General features: G+C 38.4%; 1 long non-coding RNA gene across 1 annotated transcript; it reads right to left on the bottom strand.

Moving 5' to 3' along the window:
* Nucleotides 1-1,137: 1,137 nt before the first annotated feature.
* LOC128314635 (uncharacterized) lies at nt 1,138-14,078 on the bottom strand. The gene is made up of 3 exons (XR_008296499.1): nt 14,032-14,078; nt 3,817-3,942; nt 1,138-1,784 (listed from the first exon to the last, which is right to left on the bottom strand). It is a non-coding gene; the product is annotated as an uncharacterized LOC128314635 (long non-coding RNA).
* Nucleotides 14,079-27,760: the final 13,682 nt, after the last annotated feature.

Below are 27,760 nucleotides of genomic sequence, written 5' to 3'. Positions count from 1 at the left end.
TATTAATTCATAGTGAATAATTTATCTGTCAAAAGAGCCAGAATACTCACGTTGTCAAAATCAGCTCACTCTCTTGCTATTGCCAACTTATAGGGCGAGTTATATGACAACTTCTTAATTTTCAATCAGACATTGCTGCCAAGGTTGAATGGCCAGTGAATCCTCTCCTTGTACAGGAAGCCAGACAAGTCCTACGTGGGAAGATATCCATATGCATATACATCATCTATAGTACTTTATGTAATCTTGTGATTATATATCAATATACTTTATATTTTATAGAATGTATATATATTTTTTTTCAGGACAATAATAATGAAATAATGTGAATTTTATTGTGTAAAGACATCCAGTTCTGACATCTTACCTTAGGTAGGTTTATATATTCTTTTTTTTCTTAATCTTTGTTTTAAATTTAGGTTTATTTATTCATTTTTGAGAGAGAGACAGAGTGAGTGGAGGAAGGGCAGAGAGAGAGAGAGACAGAATCTGAAGTGGCTCCACACTGTCAGCATGGAGCCATATGTGGGGCTTAAAATCACAAACTGTGAGATCATGACCTGAGCCGAAACCAATAGTCAAATACTTAACCTACTGAGCCACACAGGTTCCCCTATATTCAATTCTTAATGTATTCAGTCTGTAGTATCTTCTGAATTATTTAATCTTTCAAGGAATTTATTCGTTTTTGTCCATTAATCCACTTTGTCTTAAATGTTCATTTTAACACAGGAGGGTTATCTTTTCCTCCTTTTCAAGTTCTTGAAAAAATATCCTTTTAACTTAGAATTTGTAAGAATAAAGACGTGTTTTACATCAGGATAATCCTCAGTTATTGTATCATTTAAGTTGAACTGCTATTCGAGATACCATTGAATATTTTAAACCATTGAGTGACATGAACAGATTACACCTGCCATTTGGAAATGTAATTCCAGAAGCAATTTGTAGGAACAGTATTGACATTTGCAGTGTTGTTACTTGGAATGGCTGGAGTACTTCTCAATCAGGACGGATGCAGGACCTGACTGTAGGAGCAAGTCCCTGAAGGATCCTGGCTGAGAAACATACCATGCAAATCCTTGAATTGCTGCATTTTTGGAAGATCCAGGATGGTTCTGGGGAAACATCCAGGAAAAAAGTTCATGAGCCTTCGTTCGGTAAGGGATTATTTAAACATTGTAACTGATTTAAGAGCCTTGGTGATGGGAAGTTGGTAGATACCAGCCTGATGGAATAGTGAATGGGGAAAAGGCGATGCATTAATCCAACTTGGAGAAAAAAAAATAAACAAACAAGATTTAAAATCCTGAACAAAAGCCTTATTTTATTCTACAACATCTTTAGAGTCCATATATCAAACATAACAGGATCTTTTTCTGTCTCTTCATTCACATAATACTAATGGCTCTCATGCTGTTAATGGATTATTTAAAATACAGCCCTATTAGTTGTTATTCAGGGCTTTAAAAAAAATCTTGAAACATATTTTGTCTCTGCATGTGTGCAAAGAGCTTTGACTTCCTGGATTTTAAGGAAAGCGACTGCTAGCATCTTGTATAGCTGATCATTTCTGTCGCATCTCTGCCTAGCTTGAATTACAATTTTATTCGAAGATAAAGATGATTTCATGACGATTCATCTTAGTGCAAGGCTGTTTTAGGAGTTCATGACATTCAAAGTGTTAGAATTTCATCCAGAAACAGTAAACATAATTTACATCGTATTTGGTAATCTTGATGGCAAATCCCTGGTGCACTATGAGATTCTCTCACTCCGAGGATCTGTGAAGTAGAATCAAAAGGCTTTTTATTACTCCCAACAAGTCTGTAGGGCATGTGGCAAATATATCTACAATGATTACAAGCCCAGTGTTGAAACCCTTTGGTTCACCTCTGAGGGTGTTCCCACTAAGGAAATTGACAACCACGTAAACATAAGAAGCATCTCCCGTGGAAGCATTTGATGCCAGAACTCAGAACTGCGCTCTACATTGTTAGCTATATCATCTCATAACCATAAGAGAAAAAAAGACAATTCCATACCCACCAAAACTACTGAAGTAGAGACATCTGGGCTTTCTAAAATACTTTACAAGGCACAGCACACACTCTTGGTTTATTTGCTAGGTGTCACAGAAATTCCGTACTGCAATGCATTGTGCTTCCTCCTCATTCCCGTTTTGCTCACTCTGGTTCTATTTAATATCTTCGTTTGTGGATTATAAATGTTTTATGTGGTTACAGACTATAAAAGGAGAGGTGTGTGCAAAATAATAAAAAGCTTTAAAATTTTGTGACTGTTTTATCATAGCTGCCTGTGAATGTAAATTCTGATAAAATAATTTTTAAAATTATGCTGAGAAAATACATCTAACAGCTAAGTAAGTAGCAAAATCAATAAGACTTCTGGGAATTTGGAGGTGAGTGTGATCTGTGTCGGTTAGGGGTGGGTAGTATGTGAGAGATTAAAAAACGAACGTCTCGACAAAGTAGCATGGAGCTGGTCCCTTAAAATTAAGCCTTTCTGTTGATGGAGAGGCATAAGAAAGCCCCTAAGGCCCTAGACTGGGTGTGGAAAACAGAAAGGAAAAAAAATGTGAATTGAGTCAAGACCTGAGAGGGAGCATTAGGGAGTATTCAACATTACTGGAAGTTGGCCAGCCCTGGGTTGTGCAGGGGGCTTTCACTGGTAGTCTAAAGGGTTAGGGTTTTATATCACAGGCTTTGCAGAACAGATGGCATTTTTGAGCAGTGAAGCATCAAGCTGAAAATATGGTTTATTCACATTTTTAATGTACCCAAAGAGATTTCTTGTGCCATTTCCTCAAGTTATTGGTTTATTAGCTCTACTGGTTACCACTGAGGCTAAGATGTGGGGGATTATCTCTGCACACAGCTTTGCATCTTGGCAAAGTGATATTGTTTAGTTCTAAGCTCAATTAGCATCCTTGAAAAAAATACACACACACACACACACACACATACATACAACTTTACACACAGGGCACGAAAATTTGTGCCTCCAACAGTTTTTTGTGCTACCAATACACATTTCTAATTGTTTATTGAACAATATTAAAAAGACTATATCTTAAAAAGAAAACCATGATCTTTAACCCAAATCTAGATCCTAGGCAATGATTCTTATCTTCGTGAATGCTACCATTGTCTATCCGCTGTTTGAAGCAAATCTCTGGAAGTTTCTATCCCTCTCCCTCACTTGCTATCCCCATATTTAAGCAAGTTCTCCAGATTTATCTACTACGCTTTCTTAATTCTGTTTACTTCCTCTTGTATCTAATGATGCTTTCCTTGCCCAAACTACTCTTATCTCTAGCCTGGAATACTGCAGTGTATTCAACTATTTTCAACCGTGTCCTGTTTTTGTCTTTGTTTTTAATTTACTCAAAGTGAAACTGATCTTTAAGCCACACACATCATCATTCTTCTTAGGACCTTTGGTGGTTTATCATTTGATTAAGCATAACGTCAAAGTGACCCACAGTAGGCTTCAGGTTCTGTACAGTCTCCCCATGAACATACCTTCAACTTAACTCGATACATATATGCAGGTCTCATTTTTGTTCCTTAAACGTGACATGTGCACCTTTGCCAGGGGCATTCTCTGTCCACATTAAATGTGATCTCTATTTCTTCCTCTTTTCTAACAACACCATTTTTATCCTTCAATAAATCTTTAATACCTTAGTTCATGTCATGTTCTTAATGAACCACCCCTGAAGCAACCCCTAAGTAGATTAGAATTCTGTTTACGTTTTATAGATCTCATCTCAATGTATAGTTATCCACCTACCGTATACTAAACTCCATATCTTGTGGGTTTGTTTAATGTCTTCTTCTTTTGTTCACAGACTCTTTTGTTTTCTTTATCAGAGAGAGCAATTAGCATGAGTTCGGCCACCTGGGAGATGTTTAGTAACTATGGTTGGAGGAATAAACAAGTGGTGAGATGAATCAAAGGCACAGAAAATGATGAAATATCTGAAGAAATATTGGTTCTTTTGGGAGCTAGGGAAGTCAAATCCATTTTGATTTCTGGCCTAACATATTCAAGAGTATGATTTACCTGCATATGAAGCAAATTATAGTCATGCATGAAGGACTGCTCAGTTCTTATTAATAATGTCCAATGACATTGAAACAGCTCGCAAAATCTTAGAAAGTCCATGGAGTATCCAAACCTTGAATTTCATATGCTTACACTCCATAGAGACTTATATCAAGTGATTAACTATTTCTGTATATAAATCAGGTTTTGATTCAAAGGACTATTAAACTGTATTCTGAAGCCAGCACCAACAGCACAAGTCCTAAGTTAGGTAAATCAACCCCACAGTATGGGAACACCTTTCTCACCTACATCTTTATTTTGATACTCATAGAATTTGACTATAAGTATGATCCTTAAATTAATATATATTTAATTATTAATGGAATCATCAATACTCAGTTGCTATTTCTAAAATATCTAGGGAGATCTTATAACCTACAATGACATTAATCATACACATATATTACAAGGATTGTGTATTTATTTTTGAATTTCATTTTTTTTTATTTTATTTTTATTTTTTTTTAACGTTTCTTCATCTTTGAGAGACAGAGAGAGAGACAGAGCATGAGTGGGGAAGGGGCAGAGAGAGGGAGACACAGAATCAGAAGCAGGTTCCAGGCTCCGAGCTGTCAGCCCAGAGCCCGACGCGGGGCTCGAACCCACGAGCTGTGAGATCATGACCTGAGCCGAAGTCGGACGCTCAACCGACTGAGCCACCCAGGTGCCCCGAATTTCATTTTTATGTGAGCACCACATGAGCAGGGATTATTGTCTGTTTTGCCCATTACTGTGTTGCCAGTGCCCAGAAGACTGAGAGATACATAACAGTTGCTCTTTGTTGAGTAGAATTATTTAAATTACAGAATCGTGTTTGTGTATCCAGAAACATTTATTCCTAGTTTGCAAATTTATTAAGCACCTACTCTGTGCAAGGAAGTATGCCCAGCACTAATGATGAGAAAGATAACCATACCTTTTCTATCCTCGGGGAACCCCAAGTGAAGTGGAACAATTGTAATGCATTAACACTGGAGAGAAAGATACACCCAGTTTTGTGGGAGGTGCTGGGGAAGGATTCTCTGAGGAGGAAACAACTGAGATGCACGTTGAAGGAAGGAAAAGAAGCCAAAGAGAAAGTGAGTCCCTGGAGGGGCAATCCTCAAGATGGAAGGCTGATTCTAGGAAGAGTTGATTGTTCAAGAAACCATATGAGGTCTGCTTTTGAGGCTCCTGGCACTGAAGAAGCATGGACAGATTTTGGTTTTAAAAAATCATACGTGTGCAGGTGATGGTTCATAGCCTGAAATTGGGGAGCAGGACATGGTGTGGAGAAAACAGTAAAGGCACTACTGAAATGATTCAGGCAAGAAAGGATGCTGGTCTGGAAGCAATCAGGCTCAGGACCAGAAAAAAAAGAAAAGAAAAGAAAAGAAAAGAAAAGAAAAGAAAAGAAAAGAAAAGAAAAGAAAAGAAAAGAAAAGAAAAGAAAAGAAAAAGACTACATTCAAGATAAATGAAGGGAAAAAATTGATCACATTTAGAGAGAATTTATATGCAGGTTTCAGGGAGGAGAAGGGAGAGTTACAAAAGATTTATCATAATTTCAAAGATAGCATTTCCACTTTCCACTGACCAAAATTACATATATAGGTATGGATAATTTTATAAAGAGGATGAGTGTACATTCTTTTCTGGATATCAGGTTTTGGAGGCTAAAGATGCAGAGAGATATCTAGGCTTTAGTATACATTTGAGAAACATTAGGATAGATATCGATGAAAATTAATTCAGAGGCAGAACTTTAGAAACACAAAGATTTCGGCCACACGTGCAAATAATAAGCTGCAGAAGCCAATTTAAGATAAATACATGAAATTTCACATTGCAGGAAACAAGAACATTAGGAAGGCAGAAATCTTTCACATACAGCTACATTAATTTAAGCAAAGTAAAAATAAAATAAATGTAACTTTTGTTTGTTACCTGGAGTAAATGAGAGGTAATAGAATAAATGAATTTGGGTGAGGTCATAATATTGTATAGGAACCTAATGTCTTTTTTTTTAATATTTATTTATTTTTGAGAGAGAGAGAGAGAGAGAGAGCATAACTCTTTTTTTAATATTTATTTATTTTTGAGAGAGAGAGAGACAGAGCATGACTTGGGAAGGGGCAGAGAGAGAAAGGAAGACACAGAATCCAAAGAAGGCTCCAGGCTCTGAGCTGTCAGCACAGAGCTCGATGCAGAACTAGAGCTCACAAACCATGAGATCAGGATCTGAGCAGAAGTCAGATGCTTAATGGACTGAGCCACCCAAGATGCTCCAAGAACCTGTCTTTTGAGTAGAGAAATCTATCTTAAATTTTGAGACATTGACATTTTCCTACAATATTCCTGATTCTCTAAAATGAAAAATACCCCAAGGTCTAGTCTTCTGAGGGTAAGAACTGTGGTGACTGAACTATCAAAAATGAAGCAGCCTTTGAAGAAACATCTAATTTCATAGTGGTTTTTTTTAAGTCTCAAATAATTTTTCAATGCACACAGTGAAATTTGCAGAGATACAGCAAAAGTGTTCTTTTCTTATCACTTTGTTTGTTTGTTTGCTTGCTTACTTTGAGGGTAGAAGGAAAGTTATGTCCAATTATGTACTTCTCATATTAATTACCGCAGTACTCCACTGCCTTAGTCTGCCCAAGAAATTTTGTTTCTAAATGCCAACCTTTAACTTAGTATTTAATACACGCATTATTATTTAATAACCCCAGCTTTGTATAGCATCATTTATTCATTCCCTAAAAATATATTAAGCTATACACCTGAAAACACTAGGTGCCACAGTACAAAGACAATGCACAGTCTTGGAACTCAAGGATGTCAACCTAGTGAAGACATCGTCACCATCATCATCGTCACAACTGAGGTGCTTGGGTGGCTCAGTCAGTTGAGTATCCGACTTCAGCTCATGTCATGATCTCATGGCTGGTAATGTGAGCCCTGCATTGGGCTCTGCGCCCACAGCTCAAAGCCTGGAGCCTGCTCCAGATTCTGTATCTCCCTTTCTCTCTGCTCCTCCCCTACTCGCTCTCTGTCTCACTCTCTCAAAACTAGACATTACAACACTTAAAAAAATAATAACTGAATTAAATTTCTACAGGCAAAATTATAAAAGTATGTAAAAACATAGTCTGAAGGAAGGAATGATTAAGATGACCATTGTTAGGAGGAGAAAATAGTCATTATTCAGAAGATGCTTTTAGAACTGTATGTAGTAAAGATAAAATCCAATAGATGTTTACCTGGTATATGGTGGGGAGGTGTTGGGCATTTCAGGATCCCACAGGTAGAGGAATGCAACACCGTAGAAGTGGCCTGGCCATCGTGTTTAGCTTCTGAGTCATCAAAGAGTTTGGAAGGTAGGGAGAAAATGTGCTTTCCTTATGTGCAGACATGTGAATTGTTAGATTTGAACTAGCTCTCCTGTTTTGATTATAGCTTTTTATAGTCTGCATGAATAACAAATACATCTGTGCAGTTTAGTACAAAAGGCTTGTCTTTAATAGAATATGGAAGACGTCCTAATAAAATGAACTTAATTTATACACATACAGATTATACTTTTTTTCTAATAATCCAGAAACTTCTTAGAACATGATTTTTCCATCCTTACTCAATGCTTCCTTATTCCCATGCAAACTATGTGATGCCTAGTATGTTAAATACAACTTTACAATTTTGTTTAATTGGATATGAAAAATGAGCAATTCTATATTTTGTATCATGTTCATTTATTTCAGATATTTGCCTTTTGATGGAATTAGTTATACATTATAATTATATCCACAAAATGAGGGCCTTGTATTACCGGCCTTACTTTATTCTTAGTGATAAATCTCTTTGTTTTTCATAAGAAAGTTGTAGTGACAATATAGCCTTCAGGAGTGAAAACCCCTAATTAAATTATTATCTGGAAGAGGGGGAAGATGTTGGCACGGTACTAGGACCTTAGTGTAACCCCATTCCATGAACACAACTAGATAACTATCAAATCATCCTAAATACCCTAGAACTTGACCTGAAGACTGACAGAACAAACTCCACAGCCAAAGGTGCCAAGAAGGGGCCATATTGAAGGAGGTAGGAAGTATGGAGATGTGGCTTGGGAGAGAAAGATATCATGGCTGTTGTGGTGGGTAGGGAGCTGTGGTTCATGGAGAAGACTGAGAGACAGACTAGCACACCGGGGAGCCTACTCAGGGAGATAAATCCTCATAGCAATTGGTTTGGAAAGCAAGAGGGGCCGAATTTCATGAGTTCTTGCAACCAGGAGGACGTAAAGCCTGGAGTTTTAAAGGATGGGGCTTGGCTCAGGGAGAACCCAGAAGTATTGGGGCTGCTATTGGAGACAGGCAGGGCAAACAGCCCTTGGACATACATTGTTGAACCCAATCTGAAGAGCAGGTGGGGCGCACAATGGGTAGGTTATTTGCTCATCTCAGAATATGTCCCAGAGTGGCAGCACTCATGGAGAGATCCCCCTGGGAACAAAGGAACTGGAAGATGCCATTTCACTGTCCCACCCCTCAGCATAAATGCAGACCCACCCACAGGAACCAAAGCAGTGCTAAAACTCACTCCTTAACTTGCTTACATCAGGCCCTACTCGCCTACACTTTGGTGGAATGGCCCTTCCCAGTCACACTTGCCCCGGTCCCGGCATGGCAGGCCTCCTCCCCAGAAGACTAGCCTAAATCCCTGCCAAAACTGCATCTGCTTGACCTGGGAGTTGGGTGGGGCCTCAGTTCCGGCATTGGTGTCAACGGTCTCATTGCACTAGTAGACCAAAGCACACGTGGTTAAAATGCACCACGTTCAGGTTGGGGACCAAACACTGCTCCCAATAGACAAAAAGAGCCCCTGTGGACAACTGGCTTGAAGGATAAAGTGGCCAGGGTGCAAATGCCGAGTGCAGAGAGCACATATTGGGGGCACTCCTTGAAGTGCCAGGCCCTGGGGAACAGGGGTCATTACATGCAGAGCACTACAGGACCCCTTCTCCAGAAGGCCACTACCTTCAAGAACAGGACATGTAGTTGCCTTTCCTAAACACAGAAACAGGCACAGAGACTTACACAAAATGAGACAACAGAGAAATCTGTCACAAATTTGGCACAGGACAAGCCCATTGCCAGAGTTCTAAGTGAAACATGACTGATGGTTTGTTTAGGGCAATGATCATAAAGATACTCACTGGACTTGACAAAAGAGTGGAAAACATCAGCGAGACTCTTAACACAGAAATAAAAAAGAACTAATCAGAGATAAAATAATGCAATAAATACAATTAAAAGCACACTTGATGTAATGAACAGCAGGCTGGAAGAAGCAGAGGAACAAATTAATGACCTGGAAGACAGAGTAGTAGAAAGTAATCAAGCTGAACAAAAGAAACAGAAAATGATTATGCAAAATGAGAATAGACATGGGGAGCTCAGAGACTCCATCAAAGCAAGTAACATTTGCATTACAGGAGTCCCAGAAGAAGAGAGAGAAAAAGGGTAGAGAATTTACTTGAAGAAATAATAGTTGAAAACTCCCCTCATCTGGGGAAGGTAACCAATATCCAGATTCAGGAGGCACAGAGAACTTCCAACAAAATCAAGAAAAACAGATTCATACCAAGACCTATGGTAACTAAATTGGCAAAATATAGTAATAAAGAAAAAAAATTAAAACAGCAAGAGGAAAGATGACAGTAACGTACAAGGAACCCCCATAAGGCCTTGCAAAGTTTTCTTTTTTCCCAACAGAAACACTCCAAGCCAGAAAGGAATGGCATGATGTATCCAAAGTGGTAAATGGGAACAAGGGGTGAAACCAATCTACCCAGCAAGGCTATTACTCAAAACAGAAGGAGAGATAGAGTTTCCCAGAAAAACTAAGACTAAAGGAGTGTGTGACCATTAAACCAACCACCCAAGAAATATGAAAGGGGACTTGGAGTGGAAAGGAAAGACGAAAAGTGACAGTATCAAAGTAGGAAACACAAAACCAATAAAAATGAATATTTCTGTAAAAAATCAGTCAAAGAATTCACAAAATAAAAGGATGTACAACATGAGAGCATATTTCTAAAACATGGAGAGGAGAGGAGTAAAGAATAGGCTCAGGGGCACCTGGGTGGCTCAGTTGGTTGGGCTTCTGACTTTGGCTCAGGTCATGATCTCTCAGTTTGTGAGTTCAAGCCCTGCATCAGGCTCTGTGCTGACAGACCAGAGCCTGGAGCTTTCTTCAGATTCTGTGTCTCCCTCTCTCTCTGCCCCTCCCCTGCTTCCTCTGTCTCTCTCTGTCTCAAAAATAAAGATAAACATTAAAAAAAATTTTAATATTCCCCAGTGGAGGCATCTGGGTGGCTCAGTCGGTTGAGCATCCGACTTCAGCTCAGGTCATGATCTCATGGTTTGTGAGTTCAAGCCCTGCATTTGGCTCTGTGCTGACAGCTCGGGGCCTGGGGCCTGCTTCTGATTCTGTGTCTCCCTCTCTCTCTGCCCCTCCCCTGCTCATGCTCTGTCTCTCTCTGTCTTATACATAAATAAAACATTAAAAAAAAGAAGAAGAATAGGCTGAGACTCAAATGACCATCAACTTAATATAGACCACTTTATGAAGATGATGTTATTGTGCAAACGTAACGGTAGCCACTAATCAGAAACCACTAATAAATATGTGCAGAATAAAGAGAATAACATTCAGATTTTTCACTAAAGAAAATCAGCAAACCATGAAAAAGACAAGAAAGGATCACATCCCTAAAAGAAATGCTGAACCAAGCCCACCTGTCAAATCTCAAAAGCAGACCCAAATGGATCACACTGTTTCCGACTAATTTGACCAAGCTGTTGGAAAAAACTCAAGAATAGTAAGATTCACAAACTGCACAGCATCAAAAGAGGTAAAATGCATGATGCTTGCCATCAAATCAAACATTACCAGACATGCAAAAAGAAGAAACATATCACACATTAAAAAGAGAGAGAGAGAGAGAGAGAGAAAAGCCAGTCAGTCAGAACCGATCCCAAACTTACACAAATGTGGGATTTGGCAGAAAGAAACATTAAAGTGGTTGTTATAAATATATAGCTTATTTGAAACACTAAGAAGAAACAGAAGATATTTTAAAGATGAGCTCAATAGCACTTCTAGACAAGAAAACTACAATGTCTGGGGGGTGAAAATTACAGTGGGTGAGATTAATGGCAGGTTAATGGCAGTTGAAGAATGGAATAATAATGAGCTTGAAGACGTATCAACAGAAACTATCCAAAATAAAGCAGAGAGAGGAAAGAAAATTTAAACAAATGAAGATTTTCCATGAACTGTCAAATAAAGGGTCATATAAGTGAACAATTTGAATCTCTGGAATGAGGATGGAGGCAGAAAATATATTTAAAGAAACAGTGGGGGGAAACCTTCCAAATATGCTGACAATTATAAACTCAGACTGAAGAAGCTCCACAGAATCCAAGCACAAGATATAGGCATACAGTTGTACCAAAGCATCGAATACTGAACATACTCAAAAGTAATGAGCATGTTCTTAAAACTGTGGACTGGGCCACATCACACACAGAGGAATGTAGATGTGAATGAAAGGAGATGTCATGTCGGAGGCAATGCTAGGAAGAAAGTGAGTAGCATCTTAAAAGTATTGAGACAAAACAAAAACAAAAACTGACCGGAAGCCTAGAACTTGATATACAAAGATCATATCTTTAAAAAATGCTGATGAAATAGTTTTTCATATTAGGGCAAGAGAATTTATCCCCAGTACAGATGCACTATTAGAAATGTTCTAGGCACCTGCGTGGCTCAGTTGGTTAAGCGTTTGAATCTTGATTTCATCTCATATCATGATCTCACAGTTCATGGGATCGAGCCTGCATCGGGCTCAATGATGACAGTGCAGTTCCTGCTTGGGATTCTCTCTCTCCCTCTCTCTCTGTTCCTCCCTGGATCATGCTGTCTCCTCTCTCTCAAAATAAATAAATAAACATTAAATAAAACATATATTCTAAAAAATTCTCTCAGGAACAATAAAATTATACCATATGGAAATAGAGTACTACACAGAGGAATAGGTACAGGTATTTGCCCATTGGCAAATAAAAATAAATCCTATTTCCCTTATAATTTAAATATTTTGAAAAGATAGTTGACTAAATACATAACAATGTGTAAGAGGTTTGTGACATATCAACTAATTAATCACATGGAAATAACAGCATAAAGTATGGGAGTGGAGACAAGGAAGTATAGTAGTGTAAGATTCTTACAGTATATGTGAAACGGATGTATCGCTTGGAGGCAGACAGGGAAAAACTTTATTAAAAGAACTAATGATAATTAACCAACGATAGAAATAAAGAAAAATAAAATAATAAAATAAGCTCACTTAATAAAAAATGACAAGAAAAGGAAAGAGAGTTGGGGGCAAAGAACAGATAGGAGAAAGAGAAAGCTAGTACAGAGGTAACAGATACACCTAACCACTTAATTAATCACCTTAAATACAAATGATAATATTTCTCCAACTAAAAAATAGATTGGATAAATAGAAAGTCCCAGATGTACTCTACTTATGAGAGACACATGTTAAATTTATGAACACAAGTTAAAAGTAAAAGCTTAGATCACTGTGTTGTATACCTGAAACTAATATAACATTGTATGCCAACTATACTTGGATAATAAATTTAAAAAGCCAAAGCTCAGAAAATAGATATACACAGCTAACACTAATTAAAAGAAAGCAGGACATACATTTTAGGATGACCATCATCCAAAAACAAAACAAAACAAAATAAACAAAAACAGAAAATAACAAGTATTAGCAAGGATGTGGAAAAAGAAGAATCTTGGGCATTGCTGGTTAGGAATACAAAATGGTGCAGCCACTATGGAAAACAGTATGGTAATTCCCCAAAGAATATAGAATTACCATATGATCCAGCAAGTCTCCACTTATGGGGGTATGTCCAAAGAAATAAAGGAGGGACTTTAACAGATATTTATACACCCATGTTCCTAGCAATATTATTCACAATAGCCAAAAAGGTAGAAGTAATCCATGAGTCCATGAATGGAAGAATGGATACACAAAATGTGTAATATACATACAAGAGAATGTTATTCAGCCTTAAAAAAGAAGGGTATTTTTGACACAGGCCACAAACGTGGATGAACCTTGAGGACATTCTGCTACGTGTAATAAGCCAATTAACAAAAGAACAAACACTATATGATTCCACCTATGTGATTTTCCTAGAGGAGTGACATTCCTAGAGAGAGAAAGTAGGATGGTGTTGGCCAGGGGCTGGAGAAGGAGGAATGGGGACTTATTGCATAACGAGGTGAGAGTGGCTGTGGGGAAAGACGAATGATGGATGATGGATGATGGTGATGGTTGTACAACCACGTGAAGATGATTAATGCCACTGACCTGTACACGTAAAAATGGTTCAAGTGGTAAATTATATAGTATGCATGTTTTATCACAATAAAAAATTGGGGTGGCTATCATAATATCAAACAAAATACATTCAGGAGCACAGAAAATCATCAGGAATCAGGAAGAACATTTCATGACGGCAATGAGTCAATCCATCAAGAAGAAATAATTTGTGTACCTTGTACCAAAATATCAAAACATAGGAATCAAAAACTGAAAAAATAACTAGAAAAGCCTACAGGTATCAGTGGTGATTTCAATAATAATTTCTCAATGACCAATAGGTTATATAGACAAAAGAAATATTTCACCTAATTGACATAAAGCATTCCACTCAAAACTAACATTATTCAAAATATGTGAATATGAGATATTTACTACGATAAACTAAATCCTGTACCACAAATCAAACATCAATAAATTTAAATATATTTAGGTAGGGGCACCTGGGTGGCTCAGTCGGTTGAGCGTCTGACTTCGGCTCAGGTCATGATCTCGCCGTTTGTGAGTTCGAGCCCCACGTCGGGCTCTGGGCTGACAGCTTGGAGCCTGGAGCCTGTTTCAGATTCTGCGTCTCCCTCTATCTCTCTGCCCCTCCCTGGCTCATACGGTCTCTCTCTCTCTCTCTGTCAAAAAAAAAAAAAAATAAAAAAAATTTAAATATATTTAGGTAAACAAAATGTATTCACTGACCACAAGTCTCCGACTACAATTGATTTAAGCTGAAATTTAGTGGGGTGCCAGAGTGGATCAGTCAGTTGAGCGTCTGACTCAGGTTATGATCTCATGGTTGTTAAGTTTGAGTCTCACATGGAGGCTCTCTGCTGACAGCACAAAGCCTGCTTGGGATTGTCTCTCTCCCTCTCTCTCTACCCCTCTCCCATGCATGCTCTCTCCATCTCTCTAAATAAATAAACTTTTTAAAAAAATTGTCAAAAAAATTCATAAAAAATAAACTGAAACTTAGTAATAGAAAGCTATCCGTAAAATCTCCAAATATTCCGAGCTGCATAGGGCACTCCTAAGTAATGCTGGGTTAAAGAAGAAATAAAAGGTAAATTAGAAATAATTAAATTATTACAATACAATAGATAGTATTTAACAATAGAATAGAATAATTGGGATAATAGTGTCTAAATAAATGAAAAAGTTTTCGAAAATTACCATGATGTGTGGGATACCATTGAAACAGCATTTGGAAACCAAACAAAGTTATAGCACTGAATATGTAATTTAAAGGAAGACAGCTCAAATCAATTAACTCAGATTCTGCCTGAAGAAATTATTTTAGATAAGAACAATAAAACAGTTAAAACCAAAATAAGTAGAAGAAGAAAAATTAAGATTGGTGTAAAAAGTCAGGACTGCTAACAAAGTTCACCGTGTGTTTTGCAGCCTACACTCCTCTCGCTTGGTTTTAAAATCTTCCATGCAACATCGAATAATCTTCCCTCAGATACTTCATGATAACATTTTGATGCCCACTTCTGCCAGCAAATGTGAGGTATTGTTTTCAAGGAAAAGAGCATATCTGTTATAGTATTTACGTATTAAACATTTGACATGCACAAGATGCTGTATTTTTTAAGTTTATTTATTTATTTTGAGAGACAGAGAGAGAGCATGCAAGCAGGGGAGGGGCAGAGAGAGAGAGAGAGAAGAGAGAGAGAATCTCAAGCAGGCTCCACGCTGTCAGCCCAGAGCCTGACGTGGGACTGGAACTCAAGACCCATGGGATCACGACCTGGGCCAAAATCAGGAGTCAGATGCTTAACTGACTGAGCCACCCGGGCGCCCCAGAACTGTGTATTTAACATGCATCAACAGTTTTAAAAATTGTATTAGGTTCCTGTTGTTTTAATGTGTCCATAATTCATTGTCTTTTTTTTTTTTTTTTTAGTTGTGAGAGCCTCACACCATTTATTTCATAAGCAACATGGATTCCTTTGCACAATTCTGCATAACATGGTAAATATTAGGAAAACGTATATGCATTATGGCAGGATCTACTATCCATACATAAAAACAGAGCGCTCTCTGTTCAAAAATAGAAAAGAATAAACTACTAATATGTGAAGACATTACTACGGATACCATGGTTATCAAAAGGATAATAAAACACTTTTATGAACCACTCCATGCCCATGAATTTGATAACATTGAAACCTCCAGCTTCATTTTTATTAGAATTAATAAGGTCTATCTTTTTTCTATCCCTTTCCTTTTCATATCTAGATGTCTATACTCAAGGTGGATTTCTTGAAGGCATTATAAAGTTAAGTCTTGTTTTTCTAATACACTCTGGCAATCGGTGTCTTTTACCTGGTGTATTTCAGCCATTCAAATTATTACTAAGTGGGACTGATATCTATCATGTTTATAACTGTTGTCTATATGCTGAAGCTATTTTGGGTTCTCTTGGAAAAAATTCTCTCTCTCCCTATCCATTTATTTTTAATTGTGCTATAACACACATAACCTATAATTTGCCATCTTAACCATTCTACTTTTTTAAATTTTTTAATGTTTATTTATTTTTGAGAGAGAGAGAGAGAGAGAGTGCACAAGTGGGGCAGAGACAGAGAGGGAGACACGGAATCTGAAACAGGCTCCAGGCTCTGAGCTGTCAGCACAGAGCCCGACGTGGGTCTTGAACTCGGGAACTGCGAGATCATGACCTGAGCCCAAGTCCAATGCTCAACTGACAGAGCCATCCAGGCGCCCCTGCCATCTTAACCATTCTTAAGGGTACAGTTCAGTAGTACTAAGTACATTCACACTGTTGTGTAACCATTGAGACCATCCATCTCCAAAACTCATCTTGCAAAACTGAAACTTTGTTACCTATTAAAGAATAACTCTACCTTCCCCTTTCCTCTCTGCCCCTGGCACCCACCATGCTCAGTCCTGTGTCTATGGGTTAGACAACTCTAGGCACCACCTGGAAGTGGGATCATGTAGCACCTGTCCCTTTGTGACTTGCTTCTTTCACTTCACATCATGTCTCCAAGGTTCGTCCACACCACAGCTTGTGTCAGAATTTCCTTCCTTTTTTAGGTTGAATGATACTCATTTTGTGCATATATACGCCTTCTCTGGTTTTCATTGAGCATTTGATAGGATTCAATTTTCTCTTCTTTCCAATACATTAAATGTTTTTCTTTAAAAAAATAGTGGTTGCTTAGACGTTTTAATATACATTTACAACTAATCTAAATCCACTTTCAAATGAATCGTACCACCTCATGTTTACTACTGATACCATGTACCAGAATGTTCCCAATCCTTCCTCCTTCCCTTATGATATTGTTGTTGTTCATTTCACTTAGCCACTTGCTGTAATCACCCAATATGCTGCTATGATTATTTTCAACTGTCATCTGTTAGATCAACTGAGAATAAGAAAACTAAAATGTTTTTATTTTCCATTTAGTTATTCTACTCTGACGGTCTTCTTTTCTTTATGTGCACCCAGTTTATGACCTATATCTCCTTCCTTGTCTGTGAAAAACTTATGCTAACATTTCTACTGTCAACTAATTTCCTCAGTTTGTGTTTCTCTGAGGAAGTGTTTATTTCTACTTTGGAAAGATAGTTTCGCTGTGTGCAGATCTAGGTGGGTTTCTTTTTTTCAACATTTTAAATACTTTCCTCTCTTACCCATTTTTAATGATTTCTTTTTTTAATTTTATTTAAACATTTTTTTAAGTTTATTCATTTTTGAGAGAGAAAGAGTGCGAGCAGGGGAGGGGCAGAGAGAGGAGAGAGAGAGAGAGAGAGAGAGAGAGAGACGAAATCCAAAGCAGGCTCCAGGCTCTGAGCTGTCAGCGTAGAGCTCGACATGGAGCTCGAACTCATGAACCGTGAGATCATGACGTGAGTGGAAGTGGGACACTTAACCAACTGAGCCACCCAGGTGCCCCCTTTTTTAATGTTTTCTAAAGTCCAATGGTACAATCAATGCAATTGTTATCCTAATTACTCTGTAGGTAAAAGTTGTTTGTTTGTTTCTGGCTTGAGGACCTTCTCATTCATTGTCTTTGGCTTTCTGAAATTTAAATGTAAAATATAACCAGTGGGAACGTTTTTTTATATTTCTCCTGGTTAGTGTTCTCTGTGTTATGTGGATCACTGGTTACCTCATCAACATGTTCTTGGATCTTGTTTTACTATTAGAGCCACTAATCTATTAATCATAATTATTTTAAATTCCATATCTAATTATTCAAAATATATATTATATTGCAGCCTGGTTATGATGTGTTTATTTGTTTGTTTGTTTGTTTTCCTTTAGAATGTGTTTGTCTTACCTCTAGCATCCCTTATAATTTTCATTAAAAACTAGATGCGAGGTATCAGGAAATAGGACCTGTGGGGTTTTATTGTGTCTGGTTTTATGCTAAGCTAGCTAGGAACTGTGCGACGTTTAATGTTTGTTTTAACTCTTGGTGCCAGAGGCTTCACTTTGCCCTACTATATATATATATATAGTGTATATATATATATATATATATATATATACACTATATATATATATACACGCACAATATATATATATACTCCATATATACATATGGAATACATATATGGAAAAGATATATATGGAATATATATATGGAATATATATATGGAATATATATATGGAATATATATATATGGAATATATATATGGAATATATATATGGACTATATATATGGAATATATATATGGACTATATATATGTGGAATATATATATGGACTATATATATGTGGAATATATATATGGACTATATATATGTGGAATATATATGGAATATATATGTGGAATATATATATGGAATATATATATATGGAATACATTCCATATGTGTAATATATATATAAATTCCATATGTGGAATATATATGGAATATATATATATATGGAATATATATATGGAATATACATATATGGAATATATATATGGAATATATATGGAATATATATATATATGGATATACATATGGAATATATATAATATATATATATAGGATATATATGGAATATATATAATATATATATCATATATATGGAAATAAATATATGGAAAATATATATGCAACATATATATGGAATATATATATGGAACATATATATGAATATATATATATGGAACATGTATATGGAATATATATATATGGAACATATATATGGAATATATATATTTGGAATATATATATAGAGTATATATATATGGATTATATATATGGAGTATATATATATATTTTTTTTCCACTGTTGTGTTTGTATTGCCTTAAGAAATCCTTTTTTTATCTCCTTAAAATCTCCTTAAATGGGGTCTACATCTTGCTACTCTCTTAGCTGTAACCCACTGATGGAGCCCCTTTGATATTATGGTAAGGTACTGGGAGGAAAGCATTCTATCAGATTATGATCGAATCGCACCCTTCCAGTGGTCATGAGTCCCCTCACTCTGACCTTGAGAAGCTTTTCTTCGCCTTTTTTCCCTTCCCCTTATGTGAGCAAGGCAAAGGGGATTGCATTGCCTCATTAGGTTCCTGATAGCCCCTTGTTACAGAGAAAGCTCTACGAGTATTTCAAATGGTTACTTTTTCCCTCTCCTTGTCCAGAAAGGGAAGGGGTTTTGCTCTGATCTTTACCAGGAAACCCTGATGGATATCCTGGAGGTAAAGCCTATGAAAGCGAGCAATTCCTCACCACTGTATCCCCAGGAGGTCTCAAGGTAATCCACATTCCGTTTTCAGCAGTTCATCAAAATTACCACTGAAGTGTTCTTTTTTAAAAATAAATAAATAAATAAATAAATAAATAAATAAATAAATAAATAAATAATGTTTATTTGTTTTTGAGAAAGAGAGAGAGGGCAGAGTAGAATGCTTAACCAACTAAGCCACCCAGGCGCCCCCGCCACGGAAGTGTACTTTCTTACCTGCTGTTGGCTGAGCAACTTCTGTTCCTGGTCAGCTCATTTCAGCCGTGATTCTTGAGTTTTGGGGTGGTGTGGCAAAGTCCCTCCTTAGGGAACATGGTGACAAAAGACGTCAAGATAAGGGAAGGCACCCTGACTATGTGCCTATGTGACATCCCTCAGGACCCTGTAGCATGAGACCCCCAATCAGACTATATGTCTATACGTTACCCATATATGGGAGACAAAGAAGTAGAAATGCATAAAAGGCTACATCACGTGGTGTTTGGGGCTCCGGTTTTTGGGTGCAAACCCTCTGAGCGCATGTCAGCATGAATAACATTGCTTCTTGGAACGAAAAGCCTCAGTGTCACCACTCTCTGTGTAAGAATCCTTCTACAGTGGTGGTTTGCCCAGTGGCTTAATTCTCTGATGGGGCTCACTTGTTGATTTTTAGGTTTTTCTGTTTTGTTTTGTTTTGTTTTCCAGTTTTTTGTTTTCTCGTTGGAAGGATAACTCACAACTTCCAAACTCCTGACATGTCAAAACTAAGAAATGCTTTTCTCCTTGATTTCATCTCCGTTTTAGACACTAAACAGTAGTGTTCTTGGCTGCCCATCTCTCTTGCCCTTTGTGTGCACCATGTTTTATGAACCATCTCTGTACTTTCCTTCAGGTCAGACGCCTCTAGCTGTCACTCAGAATCCGATGCTCATTAGGATAATTGTGTCCATTTGCTCCCTACAGTTAGGCTCTGCACTTGTATAATTTCAGCATTCCCTCATGCCTCCTGCTACAGTCAGCCCGCCTCCCTCAATCACCCCAACCTGAAGAGGTCAGCAACCACAAAACCTCCCAATGATTATGGTGCTGTGCCCGCAGAGCAGTCTTTAATTTCTAGCAAACAGAGTGCGCTCTGTGATCGCCCATGGAAAAAAGCCAGCTGGGGGGTGTGCCAGTCGTATGTGATACAACCATGCTAGCAAGGCAATTTTCCTGAGCGTGTTGGTTCTTTTCCTCCGCTAGCCTTCCTGGAAGTGCTTCCATTTTTACTTCATTTCATTGTTTGGTGCAAGATTCCTAGAATGTTCTATGGCGGGTTTTATGGCCACATCTTCAAGGATTCTTTGTAAAGGTATAAAATACTCATCACTGTCCTCCTTCTACTTGGATAATATCTCTCTTCTCCAGGTTTGTATTGCCATTCTTGTTGCATCATCTGTCATCCTCAGGGCCCAGCTCTGTGCTGAACTGACTACTGCCAGTGCCTGTTAGCTAGGACCTGTGTCTTCCATGGTGTGGACTCCTAATAAGCACCACTTTTTTAAGTTTCCAAGAAGGCCTTAAGTTGGTAATGACTTACTATTATGTTATTATTTTTTTAATTATTTTTTTCCCAAAATACCAAGAGCACCCAACAAGATATTTAATTTCCCACTATTGGTAAGAATGGCTTCCTCGTACCTCAGACACCTGAGATATTACCAGCCACAGACGTCCTATCGTATTTCCCGCTAGTGAACATTTTGTCAACTGCACTATTGCATCATCCCAAGGGCTATTTGTATTTTATCTGTGGTGGCCAGTCGGTAGGTGATTCAAATTTACAATACTATTTTGGAGTTTGGTCCTATGGCTACTCTAAAAAAAAACAAATAAAGTTTTAGAACAGCTGCCTGGCACTAGACTCTGAGACTGAGTATGGCTCATAGGAAGTGCACTGGGGAAACACCACCTATATGGAAGGGGCCAAGCAAGATTGCACATAAGGATACGTAGAACTGTCAGGAAGTTGCAAAACAGGCAAGAACTTGCTATTATGGGGAATTCTAGAGTAGGCGTGGTGATTTTTTTTTTTAAGTTTATTTATTTATTTTGAGAGAGAGAGAGAGTGTGTGTGAGCTTGAGCTGGGGACGGGAAGACAGAGGAAGAGAGGAAAAATCCCAAGCACGCTCTGCATTGGCAGCGTGAAGCCCGATGTGGGGCTCAAACTCACGAATCATGATATCCTCACCTAGGCTGAAATCGAGTCAGATGTTTAGTCAACTGAGCCCACCAGGCGCCCCAGGCATGACAATTTAAACATGTTCTTTATTATCATTATTATTTTTAACGTTTATTCAGTTTTGGTAGAGAGAGACAGAGTGTGAGCAGGCGAGAGGCAGAGAGAGAGAGGGAGACACAGAATCCGAAGCAGGTTCTGGGCTCTGAGCTGTCAGCACAGAGCTAGACGTGGGGCTCGAACCCAAAGAACTGTGAGATGGTGACCTGAGTCAAAGTCGGAGGCTCAACTGGCTGAGCCACCCAGATGCCCCAATTTAAACATGTTCTGAATTGAGGTACAAGGACCAGAACTTGTACCTTGTGTTGACTGTTTATTTGAGAGGGATCTACTCTGGAGCAAGTCCCCTTCGCTGGCCAATTCTCAGAAAGCAGCTTGTAAGCTTGGACTCAACCCTCCTAGAAGGAACAGGACAAAGTACCTTGGTCTTTCAGCAGCACTGGGTGGCATTGCCCAGCATCCAGTTTACTGGTCCTCATCAATAGAACTTGCTCTTATTCTGAAACTGCATTCACAAACACGAATTAACAAGTAATACAACCGCATTTTAACAACATAGACAATTGTGTAAAGATTCGTATGTTTCTAAATCCTTTTCCACATCACTTTGCAGTGGCCCCCTTCCCAGCTTCTCCCTGGCACTAAGTCTCGCGAAGACGACCCTGAGCCCACCGCGGAGGGTGTAAGAAAAGTCCAGGAGGAAAGACGTTGTGTTCTCAGTCCTGCTTTAACAATTCAGCTCTGCATTTCTCTTGTATCTCTTGCAATTCTTAACACTTCGCTTAATGCATTATTTGCTGCTAAACAGATTGTAATGTACTGCGTCGTTCAATTTTATAAATAATCCGCACTGCCAGAGGACCAGACACCGGGAGGAAGATATATTTCCCCACATATACCAGACTGAGAGGCCACAGGGTAGAATTTGAAACCCAGTTGCTCTAAATCTGCATATAGTATTCCTCTTATCACACAACCTTTAGGAATGTTGGAGGAAGTTATTTATTTACATTCGCTTAGTTAGAAAAGTAATTAATTATATATGAGCTATTTTGAGTGCCCATCATTATAATCTTGGCAGCTTCTATATGGGTTCAAGAAACGTAAACATTCACATTTCTTTTTGAATATTCTGGCATGGAGTTGAGATTTCCTGAAGTACCCATACCATGCCATTGATTAGATCTATGTTGTTTCCCGCCCCGTAGAATCATTGTACTTTCATAGAACACACTGTATAGAGTTATAATTAAATACAAAAGTTACATATGTATTTGAGATCCCTTATTTTTGAGCAGTATAGATGTATACCATTTAGCTTTCTGGGTAAGTGCCTCTAGAAGACCATTCTTGTCCATTTTAATTTCAAGCTGCTTCAATAGAAAAAAAAAAAAAGTGAGATCCTAGGCAGATGGTTGTGATTACATAATGCAATTTAAAGCCCTATAAAGGGACACAAAACTTGCTACGCCACTTAAAATCTGTGAATGCATTTTGGACAAATGGAAATAAGATAAGGATAAGTGGGGGAAAAAAGCCTTTGCTAATCTGTTGTTAACGATTAAAACATGAGATTAGGAATATCAAAAAAAGTGCATTCACAAACAAAGAGTCTGAGGCTCTAGAAAATTAAAGTGCTCTAAATTTACATGATCATTTTGGTGGCTTCTCGGTTAAACACTGGAGGACGTGGGTTAACCAGTTGGGTTAACCAAACTATGGTAAATCAAGCCTGATTATTCATATGCTCCATTCATATCTGCACTATTGTGCGCTGAAAATAAAAACTAATGGGCATGTTCACACACAGAAGGTAAAGCCACATGCCTGTGGTCCAAAGGAAATTCAAAAATTGCTCACAGCTTATAGCTTATTTCTCTTTAAAAATAACCATTTTCCAAATCTAATGTCCTATTTTTTTTTTTTTTAGTTTATTTATCTATTTTGAGAGAAAGAGAGAACGAGCTGAGTAGGGGCAGAGAAAGAGGGGGACAGAGGATCTGAAACAGGCTTGTTGCTGACTGACAGCTGAGAGCCCCATGGGGGTCTCAAACTCATGAACTGTGAGACCATGACCCCATCAGAAGTTGGATGCTTAACCAGCTGAGCCACCCAGCTGCCCCTATCGTTCTATTTCATCCACATATGTAATCTACATTGCTAAGAATTTTTATGTTGATAGTGACCTTAAAATGTACTTGTTAATAACAAAACTAATGGCGACAAAATTGACTCATTCTTTCCACATATCGCCACAGAAAAAGCGTAATGCATTGATAATAAATTCATAGATTCAGATTATTTAAGGACCACCGCAGAAGCTGTTTCATCTGTGATGTGAATTCTCCACACTTACTGTTAATTTCTTTCTTCTTATATACCATTTCTGAAATCTTATGTCCAATCCATTCTAAATAAATACGAACTTATCTTCCATGGGTTTTTTCCCAACCTACTGAAGGTCACATATTTTTCCTTAGAGTTCCTGCAGTTGTGTTTACATTGTGTTTCTGGTTAGCAGCAAACATCAATAAACAAAACCATCAAGGATATTTATGACAAAAATTAATTTTAAACATACAACAAGAGAGGTAATAAAATAATTTTCCAAATACCTTACTTCATTCAGTGATATCGGATAAAAGTATTCGAGATTTCATTCATTTTCCCTCCATGTTCTAGACTTCTCTTACACTAGCAGTTGCAAACAAGTTTCCAATTCTGTGTGTGAGAATATGTATGTATATAATTCTCTGCCCCAGTTCCTGTCACAGAGCTCCTGAAACCTCTGTCATTTCCAAAGTGGTAAGAAAATTAGGCGCATATCTTGTTCTAATGTCTGTGTTTGGCCCCATCATTGACGCAGGGTTCCTAAAATGCTTGTGATTTCCTAAGTGTTAGGCATCTTTTGTTCTGATGAGGTGGCTGTGAGGAACCCTGGATGGCTCTTGGATGGAGGCTGGTCACCAGAAAGAACAAGCCATTATTAGAAGCTTACAATTGTCAGCGTCACCTGGTCCCCACACACATTTCTCTAGAGAGGGGAGAGAGGCGTGGAATGGAGTTAATAATTAATCAAGTCTACACAAGGAAGCTTCTATTAAATCTCAGTAGTGGAGTGTTTGGAAGGCTGCTGGGTTGCTCAATGGATCCACTGGGGGATCCTGAAAACACACCAAGTCTACAGGGAATAGAAATTCCTGCACACAGGACCCTCCCAGGTCTCTCCTTGTGTGTCTCATCTTCTGGCCGTTCATCTGTATTCTTTATCATATCCTTTAATAAACCGATAAATTTAAGTAAGTGTTTCCCTGAGTCCTGGGAGCCACTCTAGCAAATTAATGAAACCCAGGGTGGCTGAGTGGTTCTTGGGAACCTCTGAAGTAATGTGGTTGATCAGAAGCACGGGTGACAAGCTGGATTGCTCCTGCCGTCTCAAGTGTGTGTGTGTGTGTGTGTGTGTGTGTGTGTGTGTGGTATAGTTTTCTGCAACCGAACCCTTAACATGTGAAATATGATCATATCTCTGAGTAGATAGGGTGAGAATTGAGTTATGTTGTAGGACCCCCAGCTGGTGTTGTAGAGAATCGCTTGGTGTGGAGAAAACACACACACACACACACACACACACACACACACACACACATTTCATGACCAGAATTGTTTAAAGAGTTCTTTGTGAGGAATAAAGGACACCCACGGGGAAGGGACACATAGTAGGGAAGAACTGGGCTTTTTTTTATACAGGAAAGAAAAATCTGAGATCTTTTTTTAAGTTTGTTTGTTTATGTATTTTGAATTTTTTTAATGTATATTTATTATTGAGAGACACAGAGCGTGAGCAGGGGAGGGACAGAGAGAGAAGGAGACCCAGAATCCGAAGCAGGCCCCAGGGTCCGAGCTGTCAGCACAGAGCCTGATGTGGGGCTCAAACTCACAGACCGTGAGACCATGACCTGAGCCGAAGTCAGACTCTCAACCAACTGGGCTGCCTAGGCGCCCCAAGTTTATTTATTTTTTAGAGAGAGAGAACACAAGCAAGGGAGGGGTGGAGAGAGAGAGAGACACAGAATACGAAGCAGCCTCCAAGGCTCTGAGCTGTCAGCACAGAGCGGCTTCGAACTCACGAGTATTGAGATCATGACCTGGGCTGAAATCGGACGCTTAACCAACTGAGCCCCCCAGGTGCCCCTGAGATTTATGTTTTAATACTGTGGCATGAGTATATGTCACTATCTCCGTATATCTGACCAGGGAGGAGGCAGACAGAGGGGGTTGTACCTGACACTTCTAGTTGGTCTGACTCCAAGTGCCAGCAATTTCACGGTAGCACTTTGGCCCCATGACTGGCGCTATCTCTCTGTAGGTACAGCCAGAGATGACAAACTTTGGTCTCTGCTAGCTCAACAACTGGGTTTAGGCACATTGGGTTAGACTGCTAACTGTCACACCGTGTGCACACAGATGACCCTGTTTGCGTGTTGTGGACGGAACTACCCCCAAGAATCACTAGCTGCCTGCTAAAGGAAATGCATCTCTGAATGTACCTGTGTTCAGTCAACTTCAGGTTGTCATCTCTATGACACATGCTCCTCCTTTTGATGTAACTTGTATTATTTTTCCTTAACCTCTCCCACGGGTGGAGGGACATGGGCAAAGAAGGCGCCGATATCCAATGAGATTGGAAAGGTAAGGGTTGCCAGTAGGCAGGGCTTCTAAGCTTTTCTTAAGGTGCTGCGATTCCATTCTGGTGCAGAGGAAAACAGTCACTGAAATATCTTAAATGGATGTGACTTGACACGTTTACTTTTGCAGATTATTCTGTGCCTGTGTGGAGAGGAGCAAAGGAATGGTAATAGGAGTGAGACTGTGTCTGTGCTATCCAAGTGGGAATGTAGCTGGGGAGAAAATGTAACACTTGATGTGTTTTATAAATAGAATTGATTCAAGAGCTGACCTATGGGGGGAAAAGTGAACGAGAGAGAGAAACAGAAAGAGAGAGAGACTTCAAATGCGTCCATAAATGTGGTGACCTTTAATGAGATGGTGTGACTGGTTATGGAGAATTCTTAGGGGTCAAGAGTTGACGTTTAGTATATGAAGTCTGGGGCACACCATCTAATCACATAGTTCCAGCAACTCTGTCTTAATGGCTCATCAAATACTTGAAAAAATGTAAATTCATCAAGAGGCAAGTCAAATATTTGACAGTCCTTTTAGAGTCAAGATTGACTCTTGTAAGGTGAATATTACATTTATTTTGTAAGCACTGTCAATGTTAAAATACTCCATGGTTTTCAATCCATCTGATATTTTCTCTCATTAAGACAACTCCACACAAAATATTAGATAAAAACAAGGAGAGAGCAAACCATAAGAGACGCTAAAATACAGAGAAGAAATTGAAGGTTGCTGGAGGGGTGTTGGGTAGGGGGGATGAACTACATTGGTGATGGGCATTCATGAGGGCACTTGTTGGGGTGAGCACTGGGTGTTATATATAAGTGATGAATCTCCTGAAGCCAATATTACATTATAAGTTAACTTATTTGGATTTAAATAAAATTAAAAAAAGATAACTCCACACATATTTTATTTAGTTAAGATTTTAGAAAATGAAGAAACAGAGAGACGCAAAATACTACGTATTTATACCAACGAAAGGCATGGTTGACACAATTTGGGGTATATTCCGTAATATTTTTCTCCCTATTTTTATATGACTAACCTAAAACTGTGTCTAAAACTCTATGGAACATTTTTGATTATGAAGCATCACAACAAAAGCCTGTGCTTTATAGGCGATCATAAGACGTCACTTTCTACTTTTACATTGGAAGCACATTTCTTACCCATGTGTTAAAGATGAAGCATTCTAGCCTGGGTCACTGGAGATCCCATTGATAATAGAATAAGTAAAATCCTGTTTCCTCCCACTTTCTTCATGATTTATCTCTGTTCTTAGCTTCTACACATGGATAACGTGGTCCAGGTTCATATCAGCATCTCTGTTGACCAGACAGCAGTGATCAATAAGTTCTCTAGTGACTAAGACCCCAGTGAACTCCCTGGACATCTTAGTAAGATAGACCTGATGTTCTAAAACATTCCATTCTCTTCCTTTAGGCCGGGGGCCTGTTTTTCTCCATTATCACTTGAACAAGCAATTATTATTCAGTTATTAACCATGGAAATGGTCTTC

Source organism: Acinonyx jubatus, chromosome A2 (assembly GCF_027475565.1).
Source record: "Acinonyx jubatus isolate Ajub_Pintada_27869175 chromosome A2, VMU_Ajub_asm_v1.0, whole genome shotgun sequence".
Lineage (NCBI taxonomy): Eukaryota > Metazoa > Chordata > Mammalia > Carnivora > Felidae > Acinonyx > Acinonyx jubatus.
Note: the sequence above shows the minus strand (reverse complement) of the source record. Positions and strands in the feature narration are given on the sequence as shown.